We start from the raw sequence: 19,434 nt of genomic DNA on the forward strand, positions 1-19,434 counted from the left end.
ATATACATATAATGATGATTCCTTTTCATGTTGCTCTCCAAGATTTAGCATATAGATCGAAGAGCAGCAGACACTTAAGAAAAACACCAAGCTGAATGTTTGATAAAAATTGAAACTGAATCCTGAACCTTTTTGAAGATTTCACAAAGTCTGGTTAACATTTAAAAAATGGTGTGACCCTCCCCTCCCTCTTATATTGAACCTGTTCAATTCTTGGTTTCAAACTGAAACATAAAGACTCTGAGAGGCAAGACTTGACGTGACCTGGAAGTCAATGGAAATATTCCCATTTATTTTAATGGGATTTGATCAGGATCCATGAGAAGTTATTGAAACAGGATGTGAAAGGACCAACTCCTCAGGTCATAGTGGATCTTAAAAGAAAACAAGTGGTTTCCAAGTTTTGAAATGCAGAGCTAACATTGAGTCAAAAGATTTTCAGGCAGAAGAATCTAGAATCTCTATTCTGACATCCTGGGTATAAGCAATAGCCAGATCTTCTAGAAAGGCACCAAATCTCAATGTGAAGACCTCAAGAGATGGACAATTCACCACTCGGTAGTCTGTTCAGTGGTTAATCACTCTCAGGGTATGTCTACACTACAGGATTATTCCGATTTTACATAAACCAGTTTTGTAAAAAGGGTTGTATAAAGCCAAGTGCACGCAACCACACAAAGAACAATAATTCGATGGTGTGTGTCCATGTACTGAGGCTAGCATCGATTTCTGGAGTGTTGCACTGTGGGTAGCTATCCTGTAGCTATCCCATAGTTCCCTCAGTCTCCCCCACTCATTGGAATTCTGGGTTGAGATCCCAATGCATGATGGTGCAAAAACAGTGTCGCGGGTGATTCTGAGTAAATGTCATCACTCATTCCTTCCTCCGTGAAAGCAACGGCAGACAATCATTTCCTGCCCTTTTCCCCTGGATTGCCCTGGCAGACGCCATAGCATGGCAACAATGGAGCCTGTTTTGCCTTTTGTCACTGTCACTGTATATGTACAGGATGCCGCTGACAGAGGTGGTACTGCAGCACTACACAGCAGCATTCATTTGCCTTTTCAAGGTAGCAAAGACGGTTACCAGTCGTTCTGTACCGTCTGCTGTGCCATTGTAAATTGGCGATGAGATGATGGTTATCAGTTGTTCTGTACCATCTGCTGCTTTCATGGGTGCTCCTAGCTGACCTTCGCTGAGAATGGCCGGGGGTAAAAGGACAAAAATTGGAATGACTCCCTGAGTCAATCCCTCCTTTATGTTGTATCTAAAAATAGAGTCAGTCCTGCCTAGAATGTGGGGCAAGTGTATTAGAGAACCAGTGTACTAGAGAGCACAGCCGCTCCGTGTCAGATCCCACAGAAATGATGAGCTGCATGCCATTCACGGGGGTGCCCCTGCAACAATCCCATCTGTTGCTTCCCTCCTCTCCCAACCCTCCTGGGCTACCATTGCAGGGTCCCCCCATTTGTGTGATGAAGTAATAAAGAATTCAGGAATAAGAAACACTGACTTGTTACTGAAATAAAATGAGGGGGAGGCAGCCTCCAGCTGCTATGATAGTCCAGGCAGGACATTAAACTGTCAGGGGGAGAGGAGCCCAGCATCCCACTGCTATGATAGTCCAGGCAGTAGAGAATCTTTTCTTTAGACATGAAAGGGGAGGCTGATGGAGCTCAGCCCCCAGTTGCTATGATGAGGACAGTTACCAGCCATTCTGTACCATCTGCCGGGAATAACCGGGAGTCATTCCTATTTTTACCCAGGCGCCCCCAGCCGACCTCACCTGAGGCCAGCCAGGAGCACTCACGGAATAATGACAAGGATGGCTACCAGTCCTTCTGCACTGTACCATCTGCCACCAGGGAAGGGAGGGGAGAGGATGCTGCTCTTCAGTGCCGCAGCACCCCGTCTACCAGCAGCATGCAGTAGACATAAGGTGACATTGAAAAAAGTCAAGAAACTATTTTTTCCCCTTTTCTTTCATGGGGGGGGGGAGGGAGGGTAAATTAACGAGATATATCCTGAACCACCCCAGACAATGTGTTTGACCCTACAGGCATTGGGAGCTCAGCCAAGAATGCAAATACTTTTTGGAGACTGCAGGGACTGTGGGATAGCTGGAGTCCTCAGTCCCCCCTCCCTTCCTCCATGAGTGTCCATTTGATTTTTTGGCTTTCCATTACGCTTGTCATAAAGCACTGTGCTGTGGACTCTGTATCATAGCCTGGAGATTTTTTTCAAGTGCTTTGGCATTTCATCTTCTGTAACGGAGCTCTGATAGAACAGATTTGTCTCCCCATACAACGATCAGATCCAGTATCTCCCGTACGGTCCATGCTGGAGCTCTTTTTGGATTTGGGACTGCATCGCCACCCATGCTGATCAGAGCTCCATGCTGGACAAACAGGAAGTGCAATTCAAAAGTTTGCGGGGCTTTTCCTGTCTACCTGGCCAGTGCATCCGAGTTCAGATTGCTTTCCAGAGCGGTCACAGTGGAGCACTGTAGAATACTGCCCGGAGGCCAATACCGTCGATTTGCGGCCACACTAACCCTAATCCGACATGGCAATACTGATTTCAGCACTACTCCTCTTGTTGGGGAGGAGTAGAGAAACCGGTTTTAAGAGCCTTTTATATTGATATAAAGGGCCTCGTTGCGTGGATGGGTGCCGGGTTAAATCAGTTTAACGCAGCTAAATTCGGTTTAAACGCGTAGTGTAGACCTGGCCTCAGTATTAAAAACATGCCTCATTCTAATTTGAATTTGTCTGGCTTCTGCTTCCTGTCACTGGGACTTGTTCTGCCTTTCCCCTCTATATTAAACAGCCTTTTAATAGTTGCTATTTTCTCCCCTTGAAGGTGTTTATTCCATATAATCAAGTCACCTCTCAGTCTTCATTTTGAGGAGCTAAACAGAAGGAGCTTTTCAAGGAGCTCGCTATAATTTTTCAACATCCTTTTAAAAATGTGGCTACCAGACCAGTACACAGTATCCCAATGCCTTACATAGAGGCAAAATCATACCCCTATTCCTATTCACTGCTCCCCTGTTTATACACTGGAGGACCACACAAGACTTTTATGCCACAGTGTCACACTGGGTGTCTAATATCACCAAACAACCTTAACTCTGCCTCCATTTCTCTAAGACTTATGTTTTCTTCACTTTAGCACTCTTGTCACATCCTAGCCACAGACTGCTATGTCTGATCTACACTTAAAAATTAGATCACCTTTGCTATGTCACTCAGGGCTATGAAAACTTTCTCTCTGAGCACCGTAGGTAGATAACCCTAACCTCGACTGTATACGCAGCTAGGTTGAGAGAATTTTTCCATTAACCTAGCTACCACCTCTTGGACAGTTGGATTAACAACACTGACAGAGCAACTCCTTCTGTCAATGTAGAAACCATCTACACTGCAGTTCTAGAGTGCCATAGCTGCAGAGCCGTAGCACTTTTAGGGTAGACATAACTTAGGACAGTGATACTGAATTAGATCTACCCATGGGCTGATTTGAGAATTTTATGACAAGAGATGGGACATTTGCACAGAAGACTCACAAAATAAAAAAAAATTAAAAAATTCAGCTGCCTATAAATAAAGATCTTGATTGCAACGTTAGTATTAGCATTGCTTTTGTGACAAAGTTCCTTCTCTACCTTGGTGGGTCCTGCACTTATTGGCAGATTTGTTCACCTCAGTGATCTTTCCCACACTCTGGATCAACTCTTCCTGTGTCTTATGAGGAGTTGGGAGGTTTGGGGGGAACCCAGGCCCACCCTCTACTCCGGGTTTCAAACCAGGGCCCTGTGGATTGCAGCTGTCTACAGTGCCTCTTGTAACAGCTGCATGACAGCTACAACTCCCTGGGCTACTTCCCCATGGCCTCCTCCAAATACCTTCTTTATCCTCACCACAGGGCCTTTCTCATAGTGTCTGATAACACTTGTACTCCACAGTCCTCCAGCAGCACATCCTCTCACTCTCAGCTCCTTGTGCCTCTTGTTCCCAACTCCTCACACACACTTCCTCTCTTCCGGCTTCTCCACACCTGACTGGAGTGAGCTCCTTTTTAAACCCAGGTGTCCTGATTAGCCTACCTTGATTGGCTACAGGTGATCTAATCAGCCTGTCTGTCTTAATTGGTTCTAGCAGGTTCCTGATTATTTTAGGGCAACCCCTGCTCTGGTCCCTCAGGGCACAGAAGCCTGCTTCTCCTGGGGCCAGTACTGGTTCACCCTTTGACTGCTCTGCTGTAGAGGAAGGAGGGAGAGGGCTGCGGCTGCTGCTGTTCGTGCTGGGCACTGGGCCCTCGCTGCTGCTGTTTCTGCTGCTGTTCCTGCTCCTGCTGCTCCCCTGGCTGGGCTAGACACCACCACTCACCCCTCTCTCTGCTGTCTGTTTGCTGGCTGGCTGGTGGTTCCCACTCCCCACTCTGTTCCTCCACCTACAGCCCCTGGGGGGCGGGCTGCTGGCCTGCTTCCCAGAGAGGAGGAGAGTGAGGGACTCCAGGTCTTGTTGCTCAGGACACCATCCTCTGAGCGGGGTCCCTCCTGCCTGGACACCAGACCACCACCACCTGGAGCTGCTGGGGCAGTTGCTGGGGAGCTGTTGGTGCCCGGAGGAGGAGAGGAAGGAGACGAGGACCGCCTGCTGCTGGGAAACCACGTAAAGACCACTGTGGAGGGGGCTTTTCTGGACTGAGTCTTTTTCGAACTGTGCTCTTGTGGTGGGGGTTTGGACTGTGTCTGCTGGGGCAGCGGGGGTGTGGCTTGGAGCCTGCCCCCGATCCATCCGTGTCCCCCTTCGCCCCCACCACCATTGTTGCCCCCTCCACTACCCCCGCTGGCTGTTTTCCTTCTGCTTTGGACTCCTGCCTCTGGGTCTGAGCTGCTCGCCTGGCTCACCACGCCCACTTCCACCATTTGGGGCTGCAGCAGCAGCAGCCAAACATTGACTTTTTGGCACGAGTGCCTGTGGGTGCACCACCTCCCCCCTCCTCCTGGACTGATCCCCTGCCCTTTGCCACATTTGTCCACCCCACCTATTTCCCTCTGCCACCTGATAGTTCTGCCCCAGCCCTGCAGCTTTCCCTGTGGTCCCCCTACCCCAATCCCAGCTCGCCCTTTCCCCCCACCCTGTGCTCCTCCAGCCCTGATCGGTCCCCCCCCATGCGCCCATGCCCCCTCCCAGGCGCTTGTGCCCTTCCCCATTTGGTTTCACCTTGTTCACTGCACTCCCCCCTCTACTGTTGCCCCCCCCCCGCTCCCCTAGTGCAACTGGAGGAGCCGGAACCTCCCTCTGCATTGGTGCCCTGAAAGAATCCCACCCTTAGGTCCTTGGTTGCTCCCTACGCCCCTTTAGCCTTCCCCTTCTGGCGCCCTCCTCCCCTGCCTGCAGCCTAGCGGGGAGGGGTGGCCGCCTCCTCTCCTTCCCCTCCCCTCGCTCTTTGTCCCCATCCCCGCTCTCGTTATGGCGGGGGACGCGGCACGGGAGATCCCTCGCGATGCTCCCACTGCTCCTCCTCCACCTTCCCCCATGTCCACTGCCCAAGCCTCTACCTCGACCGCCGCTGCCGATCCACCTACCACCGCCCCAGCTAGGGCACCGGGGGCGGCGAGTACTGGGGAGACCTCCGTTGCTGCCACGTCTCTCGCCCCTTCTGATTCGGGGGGAGCCCCCCAGCCGGTGGGAAGGGTCGGGGTGGGAAGAAGGGTAAGGGCCCCGCTAGAAAGGCCAGGCCCTCCATGGCGGAGACTTCCCCCGCTGCCGCAGCCCCGCTACCGGCTGCGGCATCCCTCCCTGCTATTCCCTCCACTGGCTCTGCCGGTGTCCCTCCCCCGGCCCCCAGGGCGTACGCCCAGGTGGCGGCGGCCCCCCCCGCCTGCCACTGCTCCTCCGACCGCTGCTTCCGCCAACATCTACAGCGGCCGGGGCCCCTTTCCCACTTTGACCAGGAAGCACGGCATCCGTTGCCTCCTGGTGCCCGCCTCGCCCCACGTGGAGACCTACGTGCGGGCGTTGGCGAGGGTGGTGGGACCCACGGCCATCGTGGCAGCCTCCAAAATGTACGGAAAGGTGGTCTTCTTCCTGGCATCGGAGGCCGCCGCCCAGGAGGCGGTAGAGACGGGCCTGGTGGTGGGGGACGTGTTCGTCCCCCTGGAGCCGTTGGAAGACCTGGGGGTCCGCTTACTCTTCACCTCCGTTCCTCCCTTCCTGCCCAATGCCGCCCTGGTGCCCGCCCTTTCTGCCCTGGGATGCCCCATCTCCGCCATCAGCCCTCTCCCCTTGGGCTGCAAGGACCCCGCCCTCCGTCATGTTCTCTCGTTCCGCCGGCAAGTGCAGCTTCAACTGCCGCCGGCAGCGCGTGGCGGAGAGGCGCTCGAGGGGTCCTTTCTGGTCCCTTACCAGGGAGCCCATTACCGGATGCATTACTCGACGGGGGAGGCCCGGTGCTACCTCTGCCGGGCGATGGATCGCGGCTCCCGCTTCTTCTACGCCCTGGAGAAAAGGAGGGGTCCAAGAAGCACGTCACCTGCCTCCTGGCGGAGGACTGCACCCCCCTCACGGATCCGGCAGAGATGTGCCAGAGGGCCAGGGCCTTCTACGCCACTCTTTTCTCCCCGGATCCGACTGATCCTAACGCTTGCAGAGTGCTCTGGGACGGGCTCCCGATGGTCAGCATGGGCGACCGGGACCGGCTAGAGCTGCCTCTCACTCTGGCCGAGTTCTCGGAGGCCCTCCGTCGCATGCCCATCAATAAATCTCCGGGCTTGGACAGGCTGACCGTGGAGTTCTACCGTGTGTTCTGGGACGTCCTCGGCCCAGACCTGGTCACCGTCTGGGCCGAGGCTTTGCAGAGCGGGGTCCTCCCTCTCTCGTGCAGGCGAGCCATGCTGGCCTTATTGCTGAAGAGCGGGGACCTCCGCGACTTACGGAATTGGCGTCCCATCTCGCTCCTCAGCACGGACTACAAAATTGTTGCGAAGGCCATCTCGATGCGGCTAGGGTCCGTGCTGGCGGACGTGGTCCATCCAGACCAGACCTACACCGTCCCGGGCCGCACCATCTTTGATAACTTGTATCTGGTCCTGGACCTTCTGGAATTGGGTTGTAGGGACGGTCTGTCGTTCGCCCTCTTGTCCCTGGATCAGGAGAAGGCGTTCGACCGGATGGATCACAGGTATCTCCTGGGCACTCTGCGAGCGTTCGGCTTCAGACCCGTTTGTGGGTTTTCTCCAGGTACTGTATGCTTCTGCGGAGTGTCTGGTCAGGCTCAACTGGACCCTGACCGAGCCAGTCAGCTTCGGGCAGGGAGTGCGGCAGGGGTGCCCCCTCTCGGGCCAGCTGTACGCTCTGGCGATCGAGCCCTTCCTCTGTCTCCTCCGCGAGAGGTTGACGGGGTTGGTGCTTCGGGAGCTGGGGCTGCGGCTGGTCCTGTCGGCGTATGCTGACGATGTGCTCCTCGTGGTCCAGGACCCAGGCGACTTGGCGCGGGTGGAGGCTTGCCAGGCTGTGTACTCGGCGGCCTCCTCCGCCCGGGTCAACTGGGTCAAGAGCTCTGGCCTGGTGGTTGGGGACGGGTGGCAGGCGAGCTCCCTCCCACCCGCGCTTCAGGCCATCTGGTGGAGCGCGGGTCCGCTGCTCTATCTCGGCATTTACCTTTCTGCCACGCATCCGTCTCCCCCGGAAAACTGGCAGGATTTGCAGGGCAGGGTGACGGAGGGGCTCCGGAAATGGACAGGACCACTCCGGTGCCTCTCCCTTCGTGGGAGGGCACTGGTGCTTAATCAACTGGTCCTGTCCATGCTCTGGTACCGGCTCAACACCCTGGTCCCGGCCCCGGGTTTCCTGGCCAACCTCCGGACGGCGATTCTGGAGTTCTTTTGGCCAGGGACACACTGGGTCTCTGCAGGGGTCCTCCACCTGCCCCTGGAGGAGGGGGGGCAGGGCCTGAAGTGCTTACGTGCTCAGGTCCATATCTTCCGCCTCCAGGCCCTGCAGAGGTTCCTGTTTGGTGCGGGTAGTCTGGCGTGGAGCGTATTGGCACACACCTTCCTCCGCCGCTTCCGAGGGCTCCGATACGACCAGCAGCTCTTTTACCTCCATCCGAGAGGTCTTCCGCGAGACCTCTCCGGGCTGCCGGTCTTCTACCAAGACCTCCTCCGGACCTGGAAGCTCTTTTCAACGACCAGGTCCGTGGCGGCCACCGTGGGGGTTGACCTCTTTGCGGAGCCCCTGCTACACAATCCCCAGCTTCGTGTGCAGGTGGCGGAGTCTCCCACGGTGTGCCAGAGGCTGGTCTCGGCAGGAGTCACCAGGGTCGGAGACCTCCTGGACTACGACCGGGGAGACTGGCTGGATCCCCTGATGGTCGCTCAGCGCATGGGGCTCTCCAGACCTCGTACTCCCCAGCGCGTGCTTCAGGAGGTGAAGGCCGCTTTACTGCCTGCTGCTCGGGCTTACCTCGACCGGGTCCTGCGAGAGGGCACGCCCCGCCCACCCTCCACCCCAGGCCCCGTGGACATTTTAATCGGGCCCCCGCCCCATGGACCCAATCGGCCCCCTCACCCTTTCACTGCCAGCCGGCTGCATGATCTGCAGCCGGTTTTGTTCCAGACCGCGCCACGGAAACATCTGTACTCACTCGTGCTCCATACCCTTCACTACCTCACCCTCGTGTCCCGCCCCGATACCAAATGGCGGGACCTCCTGCCGCCTCTCGAGGGTGAGGAGCCCCGGTGGGCCAGCTTGTACTCTGCCCTGGTCCCGAGGCCCGCCAGGGATATCAGTTGGCGGCTCCTTCACGGAGCCGTGAGCACGGGCGTGTACTTGGCGTGGTTCACGTCTGTCCCTAGCACCTGTCCTTTCTGTGGTGAGAAGGAGACCTTGGCGCACGTTTATTTGGAGTGCGCCAGCTTGCAGCCCCTGTTCCGGCTCCTCCTGAATATTTTCCTGCGTTTTTGGTTGCACTTTCCCCCTCACCTTTTTATCTACACGCTCCCCATCCGTGGCCCCACGAAGTCGCGAGATCTCCTTCTCAACCTCCTCTTGGCCCTGGCCAAACTGGCCATCTACAACACCAGGGAGAGGAGGTTGGCCGACGGGATTTCCTGCGACTATAGGGCCTATTTCCGTTCCTCCGTCTGCTCACGCATCCGGGCAGAGTTCCTCTGGGCGGCGTCCACTGGCTCCCTTGACGCCTTCGAGGAGCAGTGGGCGTTGTCCGGGGTTCTCTGCTCAGTGTCCCCATCAGGTTCCCTTCGTTTAGCCCTATGACCTCACTCCCGATCCTATTTTTTCATTAGTTGTCCTCCGTAATTACTTGGTGTCCCAGACCTGTGGGTCCTCCCCTTAGGCTGGGGGGAGGCCCTTTAGAAGTGGGCGGGCTTTGCCCGCCCACCCCCGCTGGATGCCAATAGGACTGCTCTGCTGTGGAGGAAGGAGGGAGAGGGCTGCTGCTGCTTTTCCTGCTGGGCCCTCGCTGCTGCTGTTCCTGCTGCTGTTCCTGCTCCTGCTGCTCACCTGGCTGGGCTAGACACCACCACCGGCCCCTCTCTCTCTGCTGTCTGTTTGCTGGCTGGCTAGTGGCTCCCCCCGACCTCAGTTACTGCTGTTGCTCCACCTACAGCCCCTTGGGGGGGCGGGGGCTGCCGGCCTGATTCCCAGAGAGGAGGGGAGTGAGGGACCCCAGCTCTTGTTGCTGAGACCACCACCCTCTGAGCGGGGTCCCTCCTGCCTGGACGCCAGACCACCACCACCTGGAGCTGCTGGGGCTGTTGCTGGGGAGCTGTTGGTGCCCGGAGGAGGAGAGGAAGGAGAAGAGGACCGCCTGCTGCTGGGAGACGACGTGGAGACCACTGTGGAGGGGGCTTTTCTGGACTGAGTCTTTTTCGAACTGTGCTCTTGTGGTGGGGGTTTGAACTGTGTGTGCTGGGGCACCGGGGGTGTGGCGTGGAGCCTGTCCCCAGTTCATCCATGTCCCCTTCGGCCCCAGCACCATCGTTGCCCCCTCCACCACCCCGCTGGCTGTTTTCCTTCTGCTTTGGACTCCTGCTTCTGGGTCTGAGCTGCTCGCCTGGCTCACCACACCCACTTCCACCATTTGGGCCTGAAGCAGCAGCAGCCACGCATTGACTTTTTGCACAAGTGCCTCTGGGTGCACCACCTCCCCCCTCTTCCTGGACTGACCCCCTCCCCTTTGCCACATTTGTCTTCCCCGCCTATTTCCCTCTGCCGCCTGATAGTTCTGCCCCGGCCCTGTAGCTGTCCCCGTGGTCCCTCTACCCCAATCCCAGCTCGCCCTTTCCCCCCACCCTGTGCTCCCCCAGCCCTGATCGGTCCCCCCTTCCATGCGCCCACGCCCCCTCCCAGGCGCTTGTGCCCTTCCCCATTTGGTTTCACCTTGTTCACTGCATTCCCCCCTCTGCCGTTGCCCTCCCGCTTCCCTAGTGCAACTGGAGGAGCCGGAACCCCCCTCTGCATTGGTGCCCTGAAACCCTCCTGCCCTTAGGTCCTTGGTTGCTCCCCTCGCCCCTTTAGCCTTCCCCTTCTGGCGCCCTCCTCCCCTGCCTGCAGCCTAGCGGGGAGGGGTGGCCGCCTCCTCTCCTTCCCCTCCCCTCGCTGTTTGTCCCCCTCCCCGTTCTCGTTATGGCAGGGGACGCGGCGGGGGAGACCCCTCGCGATGCTCCCACTGCCCCTCCTCCACCTGCCCCCGTGTCCACTGCCCAAGCCTCTACCTCGACCGCCGCTGCCGATCCACCTACCACTGCCCCTGCTGGGGCACCGGCGGCGGTGACTACTGGGGAGACCTCCGTTGCTGCCACGTCTCTCGCCCCTTCTGATTCGGGGGGAGCCCCCCCAGCCGGTGGGAAAGGTCGGGGTGGGAAGAAGGGTAAGGGCGCCGCTAAAAAGGCCAGGCCCTCCATGGCGGAGACTGCCCCTGCTGCCGCAGCCCCGCTACCGGCTGCGTCATCCCTTCCCGCTGTTCCCTCCACCAGCTCTGCAGGTGTCCCTCCCCCAGACCCCAGGGCATATGCCCAGGTGGCGGCGGCCCCCCTGCCTGCTGCTGCTCCTCCGACTGCCGCTTCCACCAACATCTACAGCGGCCGACTACACCCACCAGCCCTCCTCATGGCGCCGATCATCCTTGCCACTTTAAACACCCGAGGCTGTAGGATGGGTCTCCGCAGGTGCTCTCCTTCCTCCGGGAGGGGGGGTACTCTGTGGTTTTCCTTCAGGAGACCCATACGGATCCGGCCGCTGAAGCTAGCTGGCGGCTGGAGTTGGGGGACGGGGTCTACTTTAGCCACTTCTCGGTCTGCGCGGCTGGAGTGGCGACCCTGTTCTCCCCCGACCTACGGCCCGAGGTGCTGGGGGTCGCCGAGGCTGTGCCGGGTCGCCTGCTGCACCTCCGGGTCCTCGTGGAGGGGCTTGTGGTTAATCTCGTCAACGTTTATGCCCCGACATCGGGCCCAGAGAGGCTGTGTTTTTATCAGCAGGCATCCGCCTTCCTCGGCTTCCTGGATCCTCGTGAGTGCCTGGTCCTGGGAGGGGACTTTAACACCACCCTCGAGGAACGGGATCGCTCGGGGACCGAGCAGTGCCCGGCCGGCCCGGACGTCCTCCGGGAGATCGTCGAACGCCACTCCTTGGTGGACTTCTGGCACGACCACCACCCGGATGACGTCTCGCGTTCACCTTCGTCCGGGTGGAGGCCCATCGGTCGTGCCACTCCCGGCTGGACCGTATTTACTTGTCACATTTCCACCTTTCACGGGCCCACTCCTCCAGCGTTCGGCCGGCCCCCTTTTCAGATCACCACCTTGCCACCGTGACGGCCTCTCTGTGCGGAGAGGCCGGGGCCGGCCTATTGACACTTTAATAATAGTTTTCTGGGAGATGCGGGCTTTGTGGCATCCTTCCGGGAGTTCTGGCTGGCCTGGCGAGGGCAGAGGCACGCCTTTTCCTCGGCGCGGCGGTGGTGGGATGTAGGGAAGGTGCGCGCCCGGCTCTTCTGCCGTGACTACACCTGGGCCGCCAGCCGACGGAGGGATGCAGCGATAGGGCAGTTGGAGCGGGAGGTCTTGGAGCTGGAGAGGCATCTGACCGCCAGCCCCCAGGATCCATCCCTCTGCGGAGCGTGCCGGGAGAAGCGGGAGGAGCTCCGGGCCCTCGAAGACCATCGGGCCCAGGGTGCTTTTGTTCGATCCCGCATCCACCTACTTCGGGAGATGGATCCTGGCTCCCGCTTCTTCTACGCCCTGGAGAAAAGGAGGGGGGCCAAGAAGCACATCACCTGCCTCCTGGCAGAGGACTGCACCCCCCTCACAGATCCAGCGGAGATGTCCGAGAGGGCCAGAGCCTTCTACGCCACTCTTTTCTCCCCGGATCCGACCGATCCTAACGCTTGCAGAGTGCTCTGAGATGGACTCCCGACGGTCAGCACGGGTGACCAGGACCGGCTACAGCTGCCTCTCACTCTGGCCAAGTTCTCAGAAACCCTCCGTCGCATGCCCACCAATAAATCTCCAGGCTTGGACGGGCTGACCGTGGAGTTCTACCGTGTGTTCTGGGACGTCCTCGGCCCAGACCTGGTCACCGTCTGGGCCGAGGCTTTGCAGAGCGGGGTCCTCCCTCTCTCGTGCAGGCGAGCCGTGCTGGCCTTATTGCCGAAGAGGGGGGACCTCCGTGACTTAGGGAATTGGCATCCCGTCTCGCTCCTCAGCACGGACTACAAAATTGTTGCGAAGGCCATCTCGATGCGGCTAGGGTCCGTGCTGGCGGACGTGGTCCATCCAGACCAGACCTACACCGTCCCAGGCCGCACCATCTTTGTTAACTTGTATCTGGTCTGGGACCTTCTGGAATTGGGGTGTAGGGATGGTCTGTCATTCGCCCTCTTGTCCCTGGATCAGGAGAAGGCGTTCGACCGGATGGATCACGGGTATCTCCTGGGCACTCTGCGAGCGTTCAGCTTCGGACCCCTGTTTGTGGGTTTTCTCCAGGTGCTGTATGCTTCTGCGGAGTGTCTGGTCAGGCTCAACTGGACCCTGACCGAGCCGGTCAGCTTCGAGCGGGGGGTGCGGCAGGGGTGTCCCCTCTCAGACCAGCTGTTACGCTCTGGCGATTGAGCCCTTCCTCCGTCTCCTCCGCAAGAGGTTGATGGGGTTGGTGCTTCGGGAGTTGGAGCTGCAGCTGGTCCTGTCGGTGTACGCTGACGATGTGCTTCTCATGGGTTTTTGGCGCCCTAGGTGCAGGGCCACCTCGCCAGTCCCGCAGCTCCGGTGGACCCCCTGCAGGCGTTCCTGCGGATGATCCGCTAGTCCGCGGCTCCAGTGGACCTGCCGCAGGCATGCCTGCGGATGCTCCATCGGAGCCATGGGACCAGTGGACCTGCCGCAGGAACGTCTGCGGGAGGTCCACCGGAGCAATCTGCCACCCTCCCAAATCCTGGCACCCTAGGTGAGCGCCTAGGTTGCCTAAATGGAAGCGCCGACCCTGGCAGCACCTGTCCTTCGGCACTGCATGAGATCCAAAGCAGGTGGACTGACTCGAGTGCAGTTTACAGATTGAGCAACAGCCCATGGTCTATGTTTGTGTAGCAGAACAAACAGATACACATTCTTCCATGTGCACTTTGTGAGGGAGTGTGCCTGGTTCACATGCAGGGACCTTGTTACACAGACCCACCCCTTTGTTACTCAAGACCAGACTACTGTAATGTGCCAAGTGAAGCAAGGCTGACACTCATCTCAATGGCATTTCTGTATGTGACTGTCTGTCTGTAACACGATAACCAGGACCGGCACTAGGGGTTTTAGCGCCCTAGGCACACGGCAATTTCGCCACCCCGCGCACTGGTCCCGCGGCTCCGGTGGAGCTGCTGCAGTCATAGCTGCGGATGGTCGGATGCTCTATGGCTCTGGTGGAGCTGCTGCAGGTGTGCCTGTGGGAGGTCCACCGGAGCCATGCGAGCAGCCGACCATCCGCAGGCAGCAGCAGCTCCACCGGAGCCGTGGACCAGCAGACCCTCCACAGACACGACTGCGGTAGGTCCACTGGAGCCGCCTGCCACCCCCTCCGGCAAAATGCCGCACACCAATAATCCTGGCGCCCTAGGCTATTGCCTAGGCTGCCTAAATAGAAGCGCCGGCCCTGAGGATAGCTCCTGAATGCTACAGTCGATAGATTCCAACATTTCAGGGAATGTTCCAGACCTCAGTGAGCAGAAGTCTACTGGTTTGGGTGAAAAATGGCAAAAATGAAAGGGCTACACTGAGGAGCCACAAAGCCCTTGGGCATCTGGTTTGCAAAGCCAACAGCTTCAGCCACCTCTGTCACTGTCCACAGGGCAACGTACCAATGGATGGCAGCTATTACCACTTTCCAACCAGCACCCCTCATCTCAGCTCTGCTGATCCTTCCAGTTTATATTTTAGATGCTGACACCCTAAAAGAAAAGAAAGAAACAAAGAAGAAAGAAAAAAATGTAAGAATGGTGGAGGGAAGGGGAATAGGAAGGCCTGGTGGAAGGGGGCAGTAGGGGTGCACACAGAGATCCTGGCATGGGAGGCAGAGTGGGGACTATGGTCTGGGGAAATGCAGGGCACAAGAGAGCCCCAACCAATGTTGGGAAGGGTAAAATTGGGGGTACACAGAACCTCTAGGGGGGGAGAATGGGGGACCCTGGATGGGGAGAAGAATGTATGAGGAAAATAAGGGAGAGAGGAGAATGAGAGGGGCACACAAAGCCCTTGGCTCGGGGAAAGATTGACAGACCATGGTGGGGTACAGGGGGCAATGGGGGATACAAAGAGCCACTTGCATGACGGAGGGGGTGAGTGTTTTCAGGAGTCCCTGAAATAGAGGGTGAAGGAAGAATGGCAAGGAGGGAATTGGGAGTATAGAAGAATTCAAGGAGCCCTTGGCGAGTGCCGTACACTCAACCTATAGAAGGAACAAAATGTGCGACCCTGTAGCGTACTGGGGCTACTACTTGAAATCACCCAGTGTCTGAAGCTGGTGTTAAATGTACTAGCCTGATAAATGGGAGGACCTTGATGCTGAGAGCATATCACACCAATCTCCAGGACCAGACCAGCTGTAGGATCTTATTGACGACCAGACCAGTGTCAGGTTAAACCCTTTATTATGGGCAGAACTCGGTACAGAAATGAGGTAGAGAAACTTCCCACTGTTTTCTGAGTAGCTGCAGCCTGCCCTGCCAGTGACTGCTCTGTTTCTGGCCCAGCAGGAGACGTGTCACAGGAAAGCAGAGACAGCAGCTAGAAGGCAAAGGGAATGTGCAACCTCTACACTTCCTAGAGAAATTACTCTACAGCACAGCAGTTGTCTGCATGAGAGCTTCCAGGTGGAATTCAAGGGGCTGGTTTTGGCCTTTAAAGGCCTAGCTGGACTGAGCCCTGGTGACCAAGAGTCCTGCCTCCCTCCCAGTCCCTGGCCATTCACCTGCAGCTTAGATCAATGGAGTCAGGCTGAAGTGCCTGTGATATAACCGGGATGGCAGTGCTGACAAGGACCTTCTCTGTGCAGCTTTTACTGTCCCAAATGAAGGGGCTTCCATCACTTCCGCCATCTGTAGAACTCCCTTTTAAGAATTGTTATGTGAGATTCAGCCAAAATGTGTTGGTTTTACTGGGCTGTATCTCTTCTTGTGGCTCCTAGTTCCATCCTGAAGTCTCAGGAACTGCTCTCCCTCCTTGCTGTGTAAACCCCTCAGTTACTTGTCATGGCTTTCACAGCTGAGCTGTACTTATGTAGTGATTTTAATCTCTCCTCTTCTGTCAATGCCAGAGGCCTCTTCCTTGTTTAGTTTTCACCCCCTCTGAATTCCAGTCAGTTTGGTGATACCTTTCTGGCTCTAAAATGCTCTGCTGGTGGGCAATGACCTAACTGTGATCTCACAGAGTCTTCTTGAAATCCCCCTACCGCTTTGCTAACTTATAAGGTCTCTGTGCACACAGCCCAAAAACTACATTGGCTTCATTTCCTCTGCAGTTGAATTGCAGACACTTATCCATTTTGGTGCTCTCTCACACACACACACACCAAGTCTTTTTTAGTGCAATTGCTTTACTAGTATTTCTTCTGCACAGACTACCTGCTCTGGACACACTCCCCTGAACTGGTTAGCTTGTAGAGGTGGCTTTCTCCACTAATGGAGATGGGGAACCAAGGACAGATGGCAATTGAGATGGAGCTATTTGATGGGCCAGGGCCTAAATTCTGCTCTCATTTACACTCATGAAAATCCAGAATAACTCCACTAACATTGGTGGGGTTATTCTAGATTTATAATGTGCAGTGAGAGCAGACTATTGCCCTAGGCATCTAGTACATGCTGTGATAAACAGGGGTTTACAAAGTTTACCAGATTCTTGGTCAATTAGTGGCAGATCGCAGAACAATGCTTTAGGCACAAGATCATTCTTTTCTACAATCTCAACTGGCTTAATGGCTCAACCTTTCTTATAATAAAGTAACTTCCTGACGTGCACATAAAACAAGCATCTCATCTCGGGACATCGCAATTTCCAATGAAGAGATTTCCATAGGGGCTACAACCTGACTCTCCCTGAGCAGCTCTGGCTGCAGTGATGGACATTTCCTTCTTGAGGTCACATCAATCTCTGCAGGCCATGTCACTCTTATGAAGAGCTGCTGCAGTAAAATGGGCACCTCACACTTCATCAGTGCTGATTCTCCCTTTGAAGACATGACAACAGGAACAGACTCTGTATCTCTAGGTCTCTGACACTGCTGTGCTGGAAACTGCAGGGACCCCTCAGCTACAGCACAGATTACGTCCCTCCTGGATGAGCAAGGGGCTAAAGAAGCACGCAGGGAAGACAAGGCTGTTGTGGAGAAGCTAAAGGAATTCTTTGCATTGGTCTTCAGTCCAGTGGATGTAAGGCAGAGCCATTCCTTTTAGGTGACAAATTTGAGGAACTGTCCCAGATTGAGGTGTCATTAGAGGAGGTTTTGAACAAATTGATAGATAAACAGTAGTAAGTCACCAGGCCCATATGGTATTCTCCCAAGAGTTTTGAAGGAGCTCAAATGTGAAATTGCAGAACTGCTAACTATGGTATGTAACCTATCACTTAAATCAACCTCTGTACCAGATGACTGGAGGACAGATAATGTAACACCAATTTTTTAAAAAGGCTCCAGAGGCAATCTTGGCAATTACAGGCTGGTAAACCTAACTTCAGCACCAGGAAAATTGGTTGAAACTGTAGTAAAAAACAGAATGATCAGGCACATAGATGAATACAATATACTGGGGAAGAGTCAATATGGCTTTTGTAAAGGGAAATCATGCCTCACCAATCTATTAGAATCTATGGGGTCAACAAAACTTGTGGACAAGTGGATATAGTGTACTTGTACCTTCAAAAAGCCTTTGACAAAGTCTCTCACCAAAAGCTCTTAAGCAAAGTAAGCTGTCATGGGATAAGAAGGAAGGTTCTCTCATGGATCAGTAATTGGTTAAAAGACAGTAAACAAAGTGTAGGAGTAAATGGTCAGTTTTCAGGGTGCAGAGAGGTAAATAGCAGAGCTCCCCAATGATCTGTCCTGGGACCAGTGCTGTTCAACATATTCATAAAGAATCGTGAAAAGGGGCTAAACAAAGAGGTGGCAAAATTTCAGACGATACAAAATTTGCTCAAGACAGTTAACTCCACAGCAGACTATAAAGACTTACAAAGGGATTTCACAAAACTGGGCAACAAAATGGCAGATGAAATTCAATGTTGATAAACGCAAAGCAATGCACATTGGAAAATATAATCCCAACTATATATACAAAATGGTAGGGGTCTAAATTACCTTTTTCCACTGAAGAAAGAGATCTTCGAGTCATTGTGGATAGTTCTCTGAAAACATCTGCTCAGTATTCTGTGGCAGTCAAAAAATCTAATAATATTACGAACCATTAAGATATGGCTAGATAATAAGACAGTAAATATCATAATGACGCTACATATATCCATGGTATACTGACATTTCGAATACGGCATTCAGTTCTGGTCACCCCATCTAAAAAAAAAGATATCTCAGAGTTGGAAAATGTAGAGAAAGGCAACAAAAATGATACGGGGTATGGAACAGCTTTCATGTCAGAGAAGATTGAAAAGAATGGGACTGTTCAATTTAGAAAAGAGATAACTAAGAGTAGATATGACAGATGCCTATAAAATCATGACTGGTGTGGAAAAAGTGAAGAAGGAAGTGTTATTTACCCCTTCACATAACACAAGTGCTCACCCAATGAACAGGGGTGCTGGGATGGGATCTGAGTTACTACAGAGAAGTCTTTCCTGGTTGCTGGCTGGTGAGTCTTGCCCATGTGCTCAGAGTTTAACTAATCGCCATATTTGGGGTTGGGAAGGAATTTTCCTCCAGGACAGATTGGCAGAGGCCCTGGAGGTTTTTCGCTTTCCTCTGCAGCATGGGGCACAGGTCACTTCCTGGAGGATTCTCTGCACCTTGAGGTCTTTAAACCACATGTCAAGGTTCCTTCCCCACTCTGAACTTTAGAGTACAAATGTGGGGACCTGCATGGACACTTCTAAGCTTAAGCTGCCACCACCCAGAATTTCAGTGTCTGGGGCACTTTCTGTCCCCCCAAAACTCTCCCCTCCCTGGGTGGCCTTGAGGGACTTCACCAATTCCCTGGTGAACACAGATCCAAACCCCTTGGATCTTAAAACAAGGAAAAATCAATCAGGTTCTTAAAAAGATAGCTTTTAATTAAAAGAGAAAGGTAAAAATCATCTCTATAAAATCAGGATGGAAAATACTTTACAGGGTAATCAAATTCGTATAGCCCAGAGGAACCCCCTCTAGCCTGAGGTTCAAAGTTACAGCAAACAGAGGTAAAATCCTCTCAGCAAAAAAAAAAGGACATTTACAAGTTGAGAAAACAAAAATAAAACTAATCCGCCATGCCTGGCTGTTACTTACAATTTTGAAACATGAAAGACTGATTCAGAAAGATTTGGAGAGCCTGAATTGACGTCTGGTCCCTCTTACTCCCAAGAGCGAACAACCCCCAAAACAAAGAGCACAAACAAAGACTTCCCTCCACCAAAATTTGAAAGTATCTTGTCCCCCCATTGGTCCTCTGGTCAGGTGTCAGCCAGGTTTACTGAGCTTCTTAACCCTTTACAGATAAAAGAGACATTAACCCTTAACTATCTGTTTATGACACCACAATTTGAGGACTTCAATAACTCAGACATAGGTTAGGGGATTGTTACTGGAGTGGGTGGGTGAGATTCTGTGGCCTGCGTTGTGCAGGAGGTCAGAAGGAGGTCAGAGTAGATGATCATAATGATCCCTTCTGACCTTAAAGTCTATGAGTCTATAATTTGTATAGTGAGGGTGTTGAGAGCC

The 19,434-nt window shown here is 54.6% G+C and overlaps 1 protein-coding gene across 1 annotated transcript in view; it reads right to left on the reverse strand.

Moving 5' to 3' along the window:
* The window catches only part of LOC127053883 (uncharacterized), a 412,316-nt gene that overhangs the window by 300,780 nt on the left and 92,102 nt on the right, over positions 1-19,434 (reverse strand). The gene's annotated exons all lie outside the window — the stretch shown is intronic.

Source organism: Gopherus flavomarginatus, chromosome 6 (genome assembly GCF_025201925.1).
Source record: "Gopherus flavomarginatus isolate rGopFla2 chromosome 6, rGopFla2.mat.asm, whole genome shotgun sequence".
NCBI lineage: Eukaryota > Metazoa > Chordata > Testudines > Testudinidae > Gopherus > Gopherus flavomarginatus.